At 35.9% G+C, this 16,832-nt stretch overlaps 1 long non-coding RNA gene across 12 annotated transcripts; it reads left to right on the top strand.

The window, feature by feature from the left end:
- Window positions 1-7,507: 7,507 nt before the first annotated feature.
- On the top strand, window positions 7,508-16,602 carry LOC149238927 (uncharacterized). Of its 12 annotated transcripts, none has more exons than XR_016246408.1 (13): window positions 7,508-7,858; window positions 7,972-8,812; window positions 9,254-9,342; window positions 9,472-9,680; window positions 10,847-10,903; window positions 11,051-11,242; window positions 11,685-12,110; window positions 12,705-12,832; window positions 13,078-13,226; window positions 14,350-14,406; window positions 14,554-14,724; window positions 15,209-15,635; window positions 16,266-16,602. It is a non-coding gene; the product is annotated as an uncharacterized LOC149238927 (long non-coding RNA). The 12 variants fall into 12 exon arrangements; XR_016246415.1 differs by having other exon boundaries at window positions 9,254-9,680; window positions 11,051-11,221; window positions 11,685-11,772; window positions 11,992-12,110; XR_016246405.1 differs by having other exon boundaries at window positions 9,254-9,680; window positions 11,051-11,221; window positions 11,685-11,772; window positions 11,902-12,110.
- Window positions 16,603-16,832: the final 230 nt, after the last annotated feature.

Below are 16,832 nucleotides of genomic sequence, written 5' to 3'. Positions count from 1 at the left end.
TCCAGAAGCGCAACCCCTATCAAAAAATGGTATAGAATGCTAGTTTTTTGCCACTTTTTTGTACTTTTCTCCAAAACTAAGCCACCTCTGCAAAATCTGGGCAAATGGGTTTTTAGATGATGCCAAGACCTTTCTTCAAATGGAAGCCTGAGGAAAAAGTGCAGCACCAAGGTGCTACGCTTCTAGAAAGGCTAAATTTCTAAATTTAGACCAAAATTTGCCAAAAAAACTCAAAAATGCTTAGAATTGGCTCAAAATTGGAGGGTAGGTGTAAAAATGAGTTTTTTATAGCTTCATGAATGCTTCAGAAAGCATCTCCAAGTTTCCCTTATCCTTTTGATATTTTTTGGCCTCCTTGAGCTTGTTTTTAAGTTGCTTTACTTTGACATTGGCGATCATGTTTTGAGCTTGATAGTGATGCGCCATGTGTCTCAGAATTTTATTGTCTCTGTTTTCCTTCTCCAGGAGCTTCTCTAAGTGTTCATTCACCCTATTAATCCAATATTCCTTATCTTGATGTATCTCTAGGGCAATCCTTCTTCTAGGTCAAGGTCTTCATTAAGCAACATTTCTTTTTGTTCCTCTTGCAAAGCTTTCTTGAGACCTTTTGTTCTTGGTATTTCCCTTTTTCCTTTCACCTCTAATGCTTCAAGCTCGCTTGATGTCATTATCTCTTTACCCTTGCCGTCTTGCTGCATTAGCTTAGCTTTTTCCTTTTCTAGGATCAACTCTTTTACTTTGATTTGACTGATTTCCTGTTCGAGGAATGATATAACATACTTTTCCCTTTCCAAATTTATCACCATCTCCTTGATTTGGTAGTCTTTGTCCCTGATAGTCTATCTCATGCTTGTGGTTTTATCCTCAGCCTCCAGATCAATTAGCTCAAACTCATGCTCCACTGTATCCTTATCCTTTGCAAAATTCCAAGCAGTGAACATCCTCAAAGCATTGTTCGATGAAAGGATAGAAGTTGATTGTGTTGCAGTCTGATGGTTCATATATGAGAATCCTCCCTCCTTTGTGTTGTCTCTTTCTTTCTGGCAAAGATTCAACCTCGATGATGACACAAAGTCCTAGCAACAGGAAGTGAAAATAGATGTGAGGTGTGAATGGAAATGAAGTGATATGTAGGAGATTTTGACAAAATAATGGGAGGGGTTTTATGAAGGATGAGTTTAATTTGAAAGTTGATGGAAATGAGTGAATAAAATAGTGAAAATATTTTTTTCTTGCAAGTGATACCAAGAAGGTTTATAATGAAATTTGCCCAAAAGAACTCTAGGAATGAGCTAGGGTTTTGCTTTTTCAGTGTTTAAAATTTGTTTGGAGGTGAATGAACTGGTAAAAATGACTCATCAAACATGTGTGCAGGTGTAGGATATCAATTTACATGTTTTGGAGATAAAAAATTATGATGACCATTTTTACCCTAGCATTTCCCATGAAAAAATTGCTACAAACCCTAACTTGGAGAATCATTGACATGAGATGAAATTGGGAAAGAAAAAGATGGAGGATGATGGTGTAATTAGTTGTACCTTGGCTTAGAAGTCAATAAAATCAAGCTTGCAAGTGAAAAATTGAGATTTGGGAGAATTTTTAAGGATTTTTGGGTACTATGTCCTGCGTGTAGTGCAATGTTCCTCCGCGCAACGCCAAAGCACAGCGCAGTTCACAGAAGTGCAACGCCATCTTCCAAACCACTTTTGGATGCCTTAAACTTCTCCAAATTGAGAGATTGAAAGTGTGTTGGATAGATCTTGAAGTCTGATATAGGATGGGCACCTCAAGCATGTAATTTGGAAAATCCATGAGGGAAAAAAAAAAAATTTCCCAAGGTCGCTCCAAAAACTCAGGGTTGCTCTGACAAAAGAGAAGCTCCAACTTGCAGAGCACTTTTGGATGCCTTTCACTAATCCAAATCATGATCTGAAGGTACCATTGGAAATATTAGGATGTATGATACACAACAGAGTCCTTAATAACTGCCAAAAACGGCTCCAAACCCCTGAAAAACTGTCTTGAAGTCAAGTTGTCTAGAAGTGCGTTAACTCTCCCGTAGCAAGTGTATTTTGAGAATTTCTTTCAAATCATAACACCTATGCATAAACTGAAGGAGGTTTTTGTTCCTTGGACTATAATGGGAAAAATCCTAATTCATGTTTGTAAAATTATTCTCCATTTGGTCAAAAACATATTTTGAATCAAACATGTCCCTATGAGGAATGATGAGGCGAGGTAGTGTACTGCAACATTGTCTTATTTAAAATTAAATATTACCTTTACCTTTAGTTTTCTTTATCTAACTGTTAAATCCATTTACCCACTGAATCACATGATGGACATGTTTTTTTTTGACATATGGTATCATGATGACACATGGAGTGAAACCCTAGACCATGACCTAAAATGAGGAATTTAACCATTTCAAGGCCCGAGACACTTAAATGAAGAAATGATACCTTGAAGAAGACAATGACCATGATAAGTGATGAATACCATGAGTAAGTGAAGGGAGCAGCAGTGACCTAGACACAACAACCAGTGACCAAATTTTTATTTGAAGACTCTCTGAAATGACACAAATTTGACTTGATACTCTAACAACACCTTGTAAGAGCATATTTGATCACTGGCGACAGGTTGAACTGATCGACACTAACACAACCAAGACTTCCAAGACTAGTACCTCAACCCACCAAGGGATCCAGAGCGTTTTCCAACCAAGGCTTATAGGACTAGTAACTCAACCCAAGTTGTTACAGGGCTTCTAGAGCATTTGTGCAACCAAGGCTCTAGGAACTAATAACTCAAACCATAGCCATAAGGAACATGAGCACCAACCAAAAACTAAAAGGTAAAACCCACAACATCATGGCTATCTAGGAAATGAAAAGGCTAAGAAAAACCATTATCAATCCAGGTAATTCTCTATGCTAATGACAACTCATAACCAAGAAACCACATGCATGTACCATGCATGCAAAAACTAGCAAGGAAATCATACATGCAACTCGGCCTGCAAAAAAGCCCCTTGTAGTTACTGATCCCATTATCCTCTTGCACTTTCCTGCTCTTTCTTTTCCCTCTTGGTCCAAATCTAGGGTATGCCACAATGCTCTAAGAGTGCTCCAAGAAAACTCTAAGTGTGAAAGAGTATGAGAGAGAGAGAGAGAATAGAATAGAGAGCTCCACCATAGAACTGTCAAAATATAACACTAACCAAAATCCATGAACTGATCCTTAGAAGCCTTGTTATCATTAAGGCCTCTAATTTCTTCATTTCCCCTAATTTTCCTTGAATTTCCATCTCATGCAAATCTATGACCTTTCATCTTCCTTTTTTCCTATTTTCCATTATTTTCATAAATAAATACCAATTAACACCTCTTTTCCTTTGTCGATGCCTTTGCCAATTTCCTTAGCCATAAATAAACTGAAAGTGACACCCACTAGGATGTTTTACACAACATTTAGCTTGGAATACGTGTCTCATGACCTTGGCCTTATATTTTTTACATGGAAATTCAAGTAGGGGCTATTACAGAACCCCCCCCCCCAGGGGGAACACCATCCTCGGTGTTTTATGACACCAATAACTATAAAGACCTCTAAAAACCAAAACGTATTGCCCATGGAGCTTTAAAATGACATCCTATTGAAAACATGACAATCATACAATTTACTGGAGCTTTATAACACAACTCATTATCGTATTTACAATAAACCACATATACGCACACTGAATCTGTAATGCCTTCCTCCCACAATTATCCAAGTTAACTGGTCCATCGAGGTAAACATATGAGGAAGAGTTACTATGATATTATTCAAATCCCCATGTATATTTAAGGAAGTGGAATTGACATCACAAGACCAATATGACCTTCCTTAGAAGCTACATAACCTTCAGGAGCTAACCAACCCCTTCAGGTGTCCAAACCCTGTGAGAACTTGATTTTTCATTGACCTATAGCCTCAGTCACTCTCATGAGAAGGCATGCATGCGACTGGGACCCTCCAGTCACTCCCATAGTAAGGAATCCCTGCAACTATGGCCTTTTTGAGGCAGTTCAGTGCTAGTGACCTCAGATTCCGTGCCACTTTTTCAGAGCCAAGACTCAGGCCACTATCCATAATTTCATGAAACTCCTAGAAATGATAAATAACATTGACATAATTTTAATAATGCAAACAATTGAAGAAGGACTTGATCTGATCCATACTATCCATGGTAGGAATTTCATCAAATATATCATAAACATGAAATCTACAAGTCATAACAATACATCTAAACATATGAATCTCATACTTATCTGAGAATCGCCAAATAGGACTAATATCTCCTCATAGTAGCTGCATTGTTATCTATTAGGTCATTCATTCATTAACATTTCATATACTAATCAAAATATTATGAGATCCATCATGATAACTGTCATAAAAATGCTTATAACCAACAAATAGCCAAAGATATATCAATGAGAAAACAACCATTAAAGCCACATAATAACAAGTGCATACTCATAAAATACCAAAGGAAAAGGACCTCTTATTAACATATGAAAGTCCAACAAAGTCAGGGACTTACATGTACCACCCCATAATAGATTGGGTTCAATCAAACCTCTCTTTCAACCAATCACCCCCATGCCATATTCCAAGCATGAATGTGGGATCTCATGAAATGAATCAAACCAAACCAAAACAAGGCTTCCAAGGGCCAAACTACCTCAAACCTCAACTAGTGATTCCACCTCACGATCAGACATCACTAACCATCACCAGATTAGTCTCTACCCAAGCTATCCAGGGCTCTAGAGCATTTGTTCCAACCACGGCTTCCAGGACTAGTAACTAAACCCATAGTTGTTGTCGGGCTCTAGAGCGTTTGTCCAACAAGGGCTTCCATGACTAGTAAATCAACCCACCAAGGGCTCCAGAGCATTTTTCCAACCAAGGCTTCCAGGACTAGTGACTCAACCCAAGCTATTACAGGGCTTCTAGAGTGTTATCCAACCAAGGTTCTAGGAACTAGTAACTCAACCCACAACCATAAGGAACATGAGAACCAACCAAAAAACAAGAGGAAAGAATCCCACAACACAATGACTATCCAAAAAATGGAAAGGCTAGGAAAATCCACTGTCAATCCAGGAAGTCCTCCATGCCAATGACATATCATAACCAAGAAACCATATGCAGGTGCCATGCATGCCAAAACTAGCATGGAAATCATACATGCAACTTAGTATCTGCAAGAAAAACACGTTGTAGTTAACGATCTCGATGTCCTCTTGTGCTTTTCTACTCTTCCTTTTCTTTCTTACTCCAAATCCCACGTATGCCACATTCCTCCAAGAGCGCTCCAATAAAACTCTGGGTGTCCAATATTATGAGAGAGAGAGAGTAGAAAATGAGAGCTTCAAAACTAAACTGGAAAAAAGCTATAAACTGATCCTCAAAAGCCTTTTTAGTGAGGCCTCTATTTTATTCATTTTCCATTATTTTCCCTTCATTTTCCTCCTCACATGCAACCTATGACCTTTCACCTCCCTTTTCTCCTATTCTCCATTATTTCATAAATAATGTGCCAATAAATGTATCACACCTTTCCAAAGCCTTTTCCATTTCCTTTTCCAATTTCCATAGCCATTAATTAATCACAAGTGATCCCCATCACTACTTTTTTGCCAAAAATCTAGCTTGGAATACATGTCCCATGACCTTGGTTATTATTTGTCTTTATTAACTTTACTACATGGATTTTTGACCAGGGCTGTTACAGAACCCTCCCCCTTGGGGAACACTTTCGTCGGCGTCGATGACAGCTACAACCAACAAGACTGATGAAAAGAAAAACATACTACCCATGGAGCTTTATAACTTAGCTCATTACAATATTTACAATGATCATCGTGCTGATAATAAAACCAACATGAGAAACATAACAAAATGACAATAATAATGCAATGACACCCATGCTTCTTATTGGAGCTTTATAACACATCTCATGGTGGTATTTACATCCAAATACATATATAGACATATAACAAAACATCTCACCAAAAAATATGCCAAAAACATTTTTCAACCAATGAATAAAGAAGGATACATAGCCCGCATCTGATCACCCATCTCCCATGTAGCTTCATTGGGCCCAAAGTACTTCCACTGCACTTTAACCTACTCGATATCGCGGTTCCGGAGTACAAGCATCTTTCTCTGCAAAATGCGTTTAGGTTTCAGCACGAATTCTCCTTCTATTTCCACCTGCAATATAAACCAGTCAATCATATGATTAAAATATTTAACATACTTCTTAAGCAATGAAACATGGGAAACACCATGGAATTTCACTATTGGAGGCATTGCATGTTGATAGGCTACTGGTCCAATCCTTTCAATAATATTGAAAGGTCTACAAAGTCAAGGTGCAAGCTTGGAACATGATCCAATCCTCAAGGAGATCTTCTTGAGCTTGATGCGCAAGTATACCTGCTCCCAAACTTGAAACTCCTTAAACAACCTGTTCTGATCTGCATAAATTTTATTTCCGTCCCATTCTACCTTCAAATTCTTCTTGATAACCTATATTTATTGTTTCGTTTCTGCCAACATGCCTGGTCCTATCAACACCACGTTAAATATATCACTCCAACTAATGGGAGTATTACAAATCCACCCGTAGAGTGCCTCAAATGGACTCATCCTTAGTGACTCTTGAAACCCATTGTTGTAAGCGAACTCAACCAGTGGAAGATACTCTTCCTTCCTCTGTTGTTGATGCACCACATACAATCTCAATGTGTCATCCAATATCATATTGAACCTCTTTGTCTGTCCATCTATTTGCAGATGATAGGTTGTATTGAAGGCAAACTTTGTACCTAAACCTGTAAATAACTCTTTCCATAATATAGAAGTGAAGTTAGAATCCCTGGCTAACACAATCTTCCTTGGGACACCATGCAAACTCACTACATCTTTGATGAAAACCTATGCTACATCATTAGCTAAATCTGTAGACTTCACTGGAATGAAATGTGTTAGCTTAGTCAACTTGTCAACCACAACCATGATAGAATCATGTTGCCCAGATGTCCTAGACAAACCTATAATGAAATCCATGGAAATGACCTCCCATTTCCACTCTAGAATCGAAATCAGCTGTAGTAATCCACCTGGGTGTTTACATTTTTCCTTTATTTTGACAATCCAAACATCTAGCCACAAACTATACCAATTTCTTCTTCAAATTCAGCCAATAATAGAACTTCTTCACTCTTGTCAATGTCTTTTGATATCCCAAGTGACCTAAATATTTTAGATTTCAACCCCGTACAGAAATTACCTGCATACAATTTCTAAAAATAGAAAATAAACAATGAAAGAGCATAGAAAATAAACAGATATACACAGAGATTATATTATCTGAAAACCGAGACTATTAGATTGCTTTTTCATTACGCCGTAAGGCGTTTCCCTCTGAGATCAATTCCCCTCTCTGCCTACCTGTCATCTTGTAAGCCACAGGATTATATGTTAGACGATTGCAACAATTTCAGCCGTTGATCGTTGATTCAAAAGGGTTGCCCAAACGGTTTGGGCGTTTCATTTTTTCATTTGGCATCGAATAGTTTCATCCGGGCAGCAGGGTTTGTGCCTAACTGTTCATCATTTTGTGCTGTTATTGCCGCCTATGGAAGATTGGATCGAGCTGCATCGAATAGTTTCATCCGAGCAGCAGGGTTTGTGCCTAACTGTTCATCATTTTGTGCTGTTATTGCCGCCTATGGAAGATTGGGTCGAGCTGCAGAGGCAGAGAAAACGTTTGAAAAGATGGTTAAAGCAGGTGTGGAGCCAGATGTTTTTTTTAGGGTGCCTTGATAAATTCATTTGTTGACGCTGGATGTGTGGAAGACTCTGTACGTTACTTTCAAATAATGAAAAATGCTGGTTTTGCAGGGAACTCTGTGGTGTAGACATTGGTCATTCCCTCCTCCAATATAAATTAAGGCTTCGAAAACAGACTGCAAGCTTTGGGTTTTTGAAGTGGGAAGTTTTGATACTTCCGCTTCACAATAATAATAGTAATTAGGGTTTTGATATTTTATTTTGTATGACAAGAGAAAAGATGGGCATTATGGATGCTACTATTGTTGTTTCACCAGATAGATATGCACTTGTATTCGACAGATACTGAATCTGTCAATTTTTCTCTTCATATTCTGGTCAGAGATTAGTTACATCTTATTTAGCATAAAGCATTTCCCACTAATGGCTTCGTTCAGTATAGATTAAGGCTTTGAAGGCAGTCTGCAAGCTATTGGGTTTTGAAGTGGGAAGTTTTAATGTTTCTGCTTCACAACAGGAAGGGTATTCAGGGTTTTGATTTTTTAATTTGTATGACAAAAGCAGAAGAGCGCATTATGGATGCTATTATTGTTGTTTCAGAAGATCAATCAGGGTCATCAGATAGATAACTTGCTCTGTCTCTGGATAGCTTTTATTTATTTATTTTTTCAGTTTTAACAACATTGCTGAGTATATAACCCCTTTTTATTTCAGATATGTTCATGTTATTGATTATGTTAGTTTTGTGATAAATGTGCAGACTGTGATGTCCTGTTTGGCACAAGCAAAGCAGCAAAATGGTTCCGAGGATTGACTAAGATGAGAAATGATCAACTTCCTTTCCAGGCAAAAGTCTTACCACAGAATTTGGATACCCGCCTAAAGGCTAAAACTTGGCAGAGTAGGAGATAATTTTTTAGTGATGTTCAAGGTATCAAGTACAAAAACTAAGGTACTTTTTGTTTGGTTGCATTTTGAATGCTAAAGATCTGGATAAAGTTCTGAAATCGAGTCATCTTTCAGTCCTTGTGAGTTGAAAAAGTCTTTTTATTTGATTACAAAATCATGTACTGGGAACAAATTATTTATTTCTCCTCTGTTAATATAGTTGAAAGCATAGCTTTTCGTCTGATATAGGTTGTGTTTTACGAATTGTAAAAAATGAATGGATAAAGGAATAGATTTATTGTTTTTATGACCAAATTGGTCTGGCAGACCTTCCAGATACATATTCCTTTACGTGACAAGTTCATATTCCATGATTTGATATTTATGTTTGAGGAGTTCTCTAATAAGGTTTGAGAGTGAGTCTTGTTTCTCTTTCTGTAGTAGATTTTGGATGTGGTGATATTGAAATGAAATAATTCCGAGTCTCCAGTTCTTTTGTTGACAGGGTTTCTGTGTAAGGTGGTGGAGGGAGCAGAATAAGAAGAAGAAGAAAAGTGTTCAGAGGCTCGTGGCATCCGGGCAGCTTGAACTCATGTAATTTGGCTATTTTTTGAAATCTCTGAACTGAGATAAAAGTGTGTCTGTGCTATATATTGCGCTAGATATACATGAGGTTCTATTTCACTATAGTGAGTGTTTTAAATTCTAAAGCTGTTGACACAGTGATTTTACTGTTCTCTCTATTGCTGTCTACAAATGGGGGTTATGTTATGCACGATGAAGCAACTGCCCTGTAATATGTGGACATGACAAATCAAACAACTCTGGGGCACATATTTCTTAAGACGGAATTTGGCATTGTACCTCACACTAGATGAAAAGTAGATATGTTTGGGCACTCAGTCGTTCAAGCTTATCTTCTATCTGCTGAGGTTTGTTGGTGGTCTTCCCTGTCTTCCTTTTTCTAGAATTTTGCTTCACGAACCCTGGAAACTGATTATAAACTGATTATATTGCATATCCTGATCCTTATTGGAAATCATGGCTTTGGAATCCCCAAGACCATATATATGAAAAAACATGTATATATATATATATATATATATATATATATATATATATATATATATATATATATATATATATATGGAAATGCATCTTACATTTCATTAATGAACTGAAAAAAAATATATAGGATGGAGCATTGATCATGGCATGGCAACTTTGGCTCAACCTCAAAAGGATATACATTTCCTGTAAATATTTATCATGTCTGAAATCTAGATAAACATCTTTGATCCATGATATTTAACCAGGAGAGAATGCTTTTGAACAATCTGAAAGTTAACAAGAATAAGAAATTTGTACAAACTGGAAAAAAAAATCTACGCACAGGAGAGGGAGTTCATGCATCAGTTGCAAGATCATGGTCACGTTACATAAGATTATGCAGATCGGATTTCGAGCTCCATTTCATGTGCAAAGCTTTTAAAAGGAAGCTGGCATATCCTGTATTCATGCTGTTGTGTCTTTTAACATTTTGTAAAATTGTAACAGGTTATTTTTTTGGGAAATTTAAATCTATGTTCCTTGTATAGAAAAATTGTGGATAAAAGGGTACTAGTAGTTCTTTTAGTGTATAACAAAAATGGAAATAAAAAGACATTGGTCATTCCCTCCTCCAATATAAATTAAGGCTTCGAAAACAGACTACAAGCTTTGGGTTTTTGAAGTGGGAAGTTTTGATATTTCCGCTTCACAATAATAAGAGTAATTCGGGTTTTGATATTATATTTTGTATGACAAGAGAAAAGATGGGCATTATGGATGCTACTATTGTTGTTTCACCAGATAGATATGCACTTGTATTCGCCAGATACTGAATCTGTCAATTTTTCTCTTCATATTCTGGTCAGAGATTAGTTACATCTTATTTAGCATAAAGCATTTCCCACTAATGGCTTCGTTCAATATAGATTAAGGCTTTGAAGGCAGTCTGCAAGCTATTGGGTTTTGAAGTGGGAAGTTTTAATGTTTCTGCTTCACAACAGGAAGGGTATTCAGGGTTTTGATTTTTTAATTTGTATGACAAAAGCAGAAGAGCGCATTATGGATGCTATTATTGTTGTTTCAGAAGATCAATCAGGGTCATCAGGTAGGTAACTTGCTCTGTCTCTGGACAGCTTTTATTTATTTATTTTTTCAGTTTTAACAACATTGCTGCATGTTAGAGTATATAACCCCTTTTTATTTCAGATTTGTTCATGTTATTGATTATGTTAGTTTTGTGATAAATGTGCAGATTGTGATGTCTTGTTTGGCACAAGCAAAGCAGCAAAATGGTTCCGAGGATGGACTAAGATGAGAAATGATCAACTTCCTTTCCAGGAAAAAGTCTTACCACAGAATTTGGATACCCACCTAAAGGCTAAAACTTGGCAGAGTAGGAGATAATTTTTTAGTGATGTTCAAGGTATCAAGTACAAAAACTAAGGTACTTTTTGTTTGGTTGCATTTTGAATGCTAAAGATCTGGATAAAGTTCTGAAATCGAGTCATCTTTCAGTCCTTGTGAGTTGAAAAAGTCTTTTTATTTGATTACAAAATCATGTACTGGGAACAAATTATTTATTTCTCCTCTGTTAATATAGTTGAAAGCAGAGCTTTTCGTCTGATATAGGTTGTGTTTTACGAATTGTAAAAAATGAATGGATAAAGGAATAGATTTATTGTTTTTATGACCAAATTGGTCTGGCAGACCTTCCAGATACATATTCCTTTATGTGACAAGTTCATATTCCATGATTTGATATTTATGTTTGAGGAGTTCTCTAATAAGGTTTGAGAGTGAGTCTTGTTTCTCTTTCTGTAGTAGATTTTGGATGTGGTGATATTGAAATGAAATAATTCTGAGTCTCCAGTTCTTTTGTTGACAAGGCTTCTGTGTAAGGTGGTGGAGGGAGCAGAATAAGAAGAAGAAGAAAAGTATTCAGAGGCTCATGGCATCCGGGCAGCTTGAATTCATGTAATTTGGCTATTTTTTGAAATCTCTGAACTGAGATAAAAGTGTGCTTGTGCTATATATTGCGCTAGATATACATGAGGTTCTATTTCACTATAGTGAGTGTTTTAAATTCTAAAGCTGCTGCCACAGTGATTTTACTGTTCTCTCTATTGCTGTCTACAAATGGGGGTTATGTTATGCACGATGAAGCAACTGCCCTGTAATATGTGGACATGACAGATCAAACAACTCTGGGGCACATATTTCTTAAGATGGAATTTGGCATTGTACCTCACACTAGATGAAAAGTAGATCTGTTTGGGCACTCGGTCGTTCAAGCTTATCTTCTATCTGCTGAGGTTTGTTGGTGGTCTTCCTTGTCTTCCTTTTTCTAGAATTTTGCTTCACGAACCCTGGAAACTGATTATAAACTGATTATATTGCATATCCTGATCCTTATTGGAAATCATGGCTTTGGAATCCCCACAACCATATATATGAAAAAACATGTATATATATATATATATATATATATATGGAAATGCATCTTACATTTCATTAATGAACTGAAAAAAATTATACAGGATGGAGCATTGATCATGGCATGCCAACTTTGGCTCAACCTCAAAAGGATCTACATTTCCTGTAAATATTTATCATGTCTGAAATCTAGATAAACATCTTTGATCCATGATATTTAACCAAGAGAGAATGCTTTTGAACAATCTGAAAGTTAAAAAGAATAAGAAATTTGTACAAACTGGAAAGAAAAAAATCTACGCACAGCTAGAAAATATTCCCTTTATATATTAATTTTTTGAACAAAGATTATCGGATCCTATCTAAAGTCTCTCAAGATTATTGGATCCTATCTAGTTAGATATTTCTTGGCTCTTTGACACAGCACATGATCCATCTATAAGGGTTTTGATACAAAACGTAATCCTTATCAGAAAGATCGATGCACTAACAAGTGGCCATGATTCAATGGTGAGGACATAATGCCCGACAAGAAGATGCTTCCATGAACCTATTGAAAAGTTTTTTTAACTTAGCCCAAACCTCTTCCCTTAGCATGGAGGTATGATATGTCCTTATACAATGCTCATAAAATTGCATATGTGAGCACCATATGACCAATGGAGTTCTTAATTACAAAAGGGTTTGAGTTGATATTTTGTTATTCTGGTTTTAGTTACATTCAACAGAAAATAAATTTTGTTTTGATTTGTGTGAGTGTTTTAAATTCTAAAGCTGCTGACATAGTGATTTTACTGTTCTCTCTATTGCTGTCTACAAATGGGGGTTATGTTATGCACGATGAAGCAACTGCCCTGTAATATGTGGACATGACAGATCAAACAACTCTGGGGCACATATTTCTTAAGACGGAATTTGGCATTGTACCTCACACTAGATGAAAAATAGATCTGTTTGGGCACTCGGTCGTTCAAGCTTATCTTCTATCTGCTGAGGTTTGTTGGTGGTCTTCCCTGTCTTTCTTTTTCTAGAATTTTGCTTCACGAACCTTGGAAACTGATTATAAACTGATTATATTGCATATCCTGATCCTTATTGGAAATCATGGATTTGGAATCCCCAAGACCATATATATGAAAAAACATATATATATATATATATATATATGGAAATGCATCTTACATTTCATTAATGAACTGAAAAAAATTATACAGGATGGAGCATTGATCATGGCATGCCAACTTTGGCTCAACCTCAAAAGGATCTACATTTCCTGTAAATATTTATCATGTCTGAAATCTAGATAAACATCTTTGATCCATGATATTTAACCAGGAGAGAATGCTTTTGAACAATTTGAAAGTTAACAAGAATAAGAAATTTGTACAAACTGGAAAAAAAAATTCTACGCACAGGAGAGGGAGTTCATGCATCAGTTGCAAGATCATGGTCACGTTACATAAGATTATGCAGATCGGATTTCGAGCTCCATTTCATGTGCAAAGCTTTTAAAAGGAAGGTGGCATATCCTGTATTCATGCTGTTGTGTCTTTTAACATTTTGTAAAATTGTAACAGGTTATTTTTTTTGGAAATTTAAATCTATGTTCCTTGTATAGAGAAATTGTGGATAAAAGGGTACTAGTAGTTCTTTTAGTGTATAACAAAAATGGAAATAAAAAGACATTGGTCATTCCCTCCTCCAATATAAATTAAGGCTTCGAAAACAGACTACAAGCTTTGGGTTTTTGAAGTGGGAAGTTTTGATATTTCCGCTTCACAATAATAAGAGTAATTAGGGTTTTGATATTTTATTTTGTATGACAAGAGAAAAGATGGGCATTATGGATGCTACTATTGTTGTTTCACCAGATAGATATGCACTTGTATTCGACAGATACTGAATCTGTCAATTTTTCTCTTCATATTCTGGTCAGAGATTAGTTACATCTTATTTAGCATAAAGCATTTCCCACTAATGGCTGCGTTCAGTATAGATTAAGGCTTTGAAGGCAGTCTGCAAGCTATTGGGTTTTGAAGTGGGAAGTTTTAATGTTTCTGCTTCACAACAGGAAGGGTATTCAGGGTTTTGATTTTTTAATTTGTATGACAAAAGCAGAAGAGTGCATTATGGATGCTATTATTGTTGTTTTAGAAGATCAATCAGGGTCATCAGGTAGGTAACTTGCTCTATCTCTGGACAGCTTTTATTTATTTATTTTTTCAGTTTTAACAACATTGCTGCATGTTAGAGTATATAACCCCTTTTTATTTCAGATTTGTTCATGTTATTGATTATGTTAGTTTTGTGATAAATGTGCAGACTGTGATGTCCTGTTTGGCACAAGAAAAGCAGCAAAATGGTTCCGAGGATTGACTAAGATGAGAAATGATCAACTTCCTTTCCAGGCAAAAGTCTTACCACAGAATTTGGATACCCGCCTAAAGGCTAAAACTTGGCAGAGTAGGAGATAATTTTTTAGTGATGTTCAAGGTATTTTTTATTGATGTTCAAGGTATCAAGTACAAAAACTAAGGTACTTTTTGTTTGGTTGCATTTCGAATGCTAAAGATCTGGATAAAGTTCTGAAATCGAGTCATCTTTCAGTCCTTGTGAGTTGAAAAAGTCTTTTTATTTGATTACAAAATCATGTACTAGGAACAAATTATTTATTTCTCCTCTGTTAATATAGTTGAAAGCAGAGCTTTTCGTCTGATATAGGTTGTGTTTTACGAATTGTAAAAAATGAATGGATAAAGGAATAGATTTATTGTTTTTATGACCAAATTGGTCTGGCAGACCTTCCAGATACATATTCCTTTACGTGACAAGTTCATATTCCATGATTTGATATTTATGTTTGAGGAGTTCTCTAATAAGGTTTGAGAGTCAGTCTTGTTTCTCTTTCTGTAGTAGATTTTGGATGTGGTGATATTGAAATGAAATAATTCTGAGTCTCCAGTTCTTTTGTTGACAGGGCTTCTGTGTAAGGTGGTGGAGGGAGCAGAATAAGAAGAAGAAGAAAAGTGTTCAGAGGCTCGTGGCATCCGGGCAGCTTGAATTCATGTAATTTGGCTATTTTTTGAAATCTCTGAACTGAGATAAAAGTGTGTCTGTGCTATATATTGCGCTAGATATACATGAGGTTCTATTTCACTATAGTGAGTGTTTTAAATTCTAAAGCTGCTGCCACAGTGATTTTACTGTTCTCTCTATTGTTGTCTACAAATGGGGGTTATGTTATGCACGATGAAGCAACTGCCCTGTAATATGTGGACATGACAGATCAAACAACTCTGGGGCACATATTTCTTAAGATGGAATTTGGCATTGTACCTCACACTAGATGAAAAGTAGATCTGTTTGGGCACTCGGTCATTCAAGCTTATCTTCTATCTGCTGAGGTTTGTTGGTGGTCTTCCCTGTCTTCCTTTTTCTAGAATTTTGCTTCACGAACCCTGGAAACTGATTATAAACTGATTATATTGCATATCCTGATCCTTATTGGAAATCATGGCTTTGGAATCCCCACAACCATATATATGAAAAAACATGTATATATGTATATATATATATATATATATATATATATATATATATATATATATATATATATATATATATATGGAAATGCATCTTACATTTCATTAATGAACTGAAAAAAATTATACAGGATGGAGCATTGATCACCAACTTTGGCTCAACCTCAAAAGGATCTACATTTCCTGTAAATATTTATCATGTCTGAAATCTAGATAAACATCTTTGATCCATGATATTTAACCAGGAGAGAATGCTTTTGAACAATCTGAAAGTTAACAAGAATAAGAAATTTGTACAAACTGGAAAAAAAAAATCTACGCACAGCTAGAAAATATTCCCTTTATATATTAATTTTTTGAACAAAGATTATTGGATCCTATCTAAAGTCTCTCAAGATTATTGGATCCTATCTAGTTAGATATTTCTTGGCTCTTTGACACAGCACATGATCCATCTATAAGGGTTTTGATACAAAACGTAATCCTTATCAGAAAGATCGATGCACTAACAAGTGGCCATGATTCAATGGTGAGGACATAATGCCCGACAAGAAGATGCTTCCATGAACCTGTTGAAAAGTTTTTGTAACTTAGCCCAAACCTCTTCCCTTAGCATGGAGGTATGATATGTCCTTATACAATGCTCATAAAATTGCATATGTGAGCACCATATGACCAATGGAGTTCTTAATTACAAAAGGGTTTGAGTTGTTATTTTGTTATTCTGGTTTTAGTTACATTCAACAGAAAATAAATTTTGTTTTGATTTGTGTAAAATAAATCTTTTATTGCAGGCATTATTGGAATAAAGAAAATGATTATTTTTGCATGAGGTGCCAAGTGTCACTATTGAAAATTTCTATAAAAGAGGGAGAAAGTTAGTGAGAAAGGGACTTTTTGAACACCCTACTATTGAATTAATATCCTAATGACATTGTGTACTTAGAGTAATTATCAATATTTGTGGTGATTTTAGTAAAAATGGAGGTCATGTTCTTCTGTTCATCTCCTAAATGGGTATTGAATTCCTTCTTCATCATAATGTTTGTAAGATTTATT

Source organism: Pinus tabuliformis, chromosome 8 (genome assembly GCF_031772625.1).
Source record: "Pinus tabuliformis cultivar Carrire ecotype Pingquan chromosome 8, CPIR1, whole genome shotgun sequence".
Classification (NCBI taxonomy): Eukaryota; Viridiplantae; Streptophyta; class Pinopsida; order Pinales; family Pinaceae; genus Pinus; species Pinus tabuliformis.
This window is presented reverse-complemented; position numbering and strand designations above follow the sequence as displayed.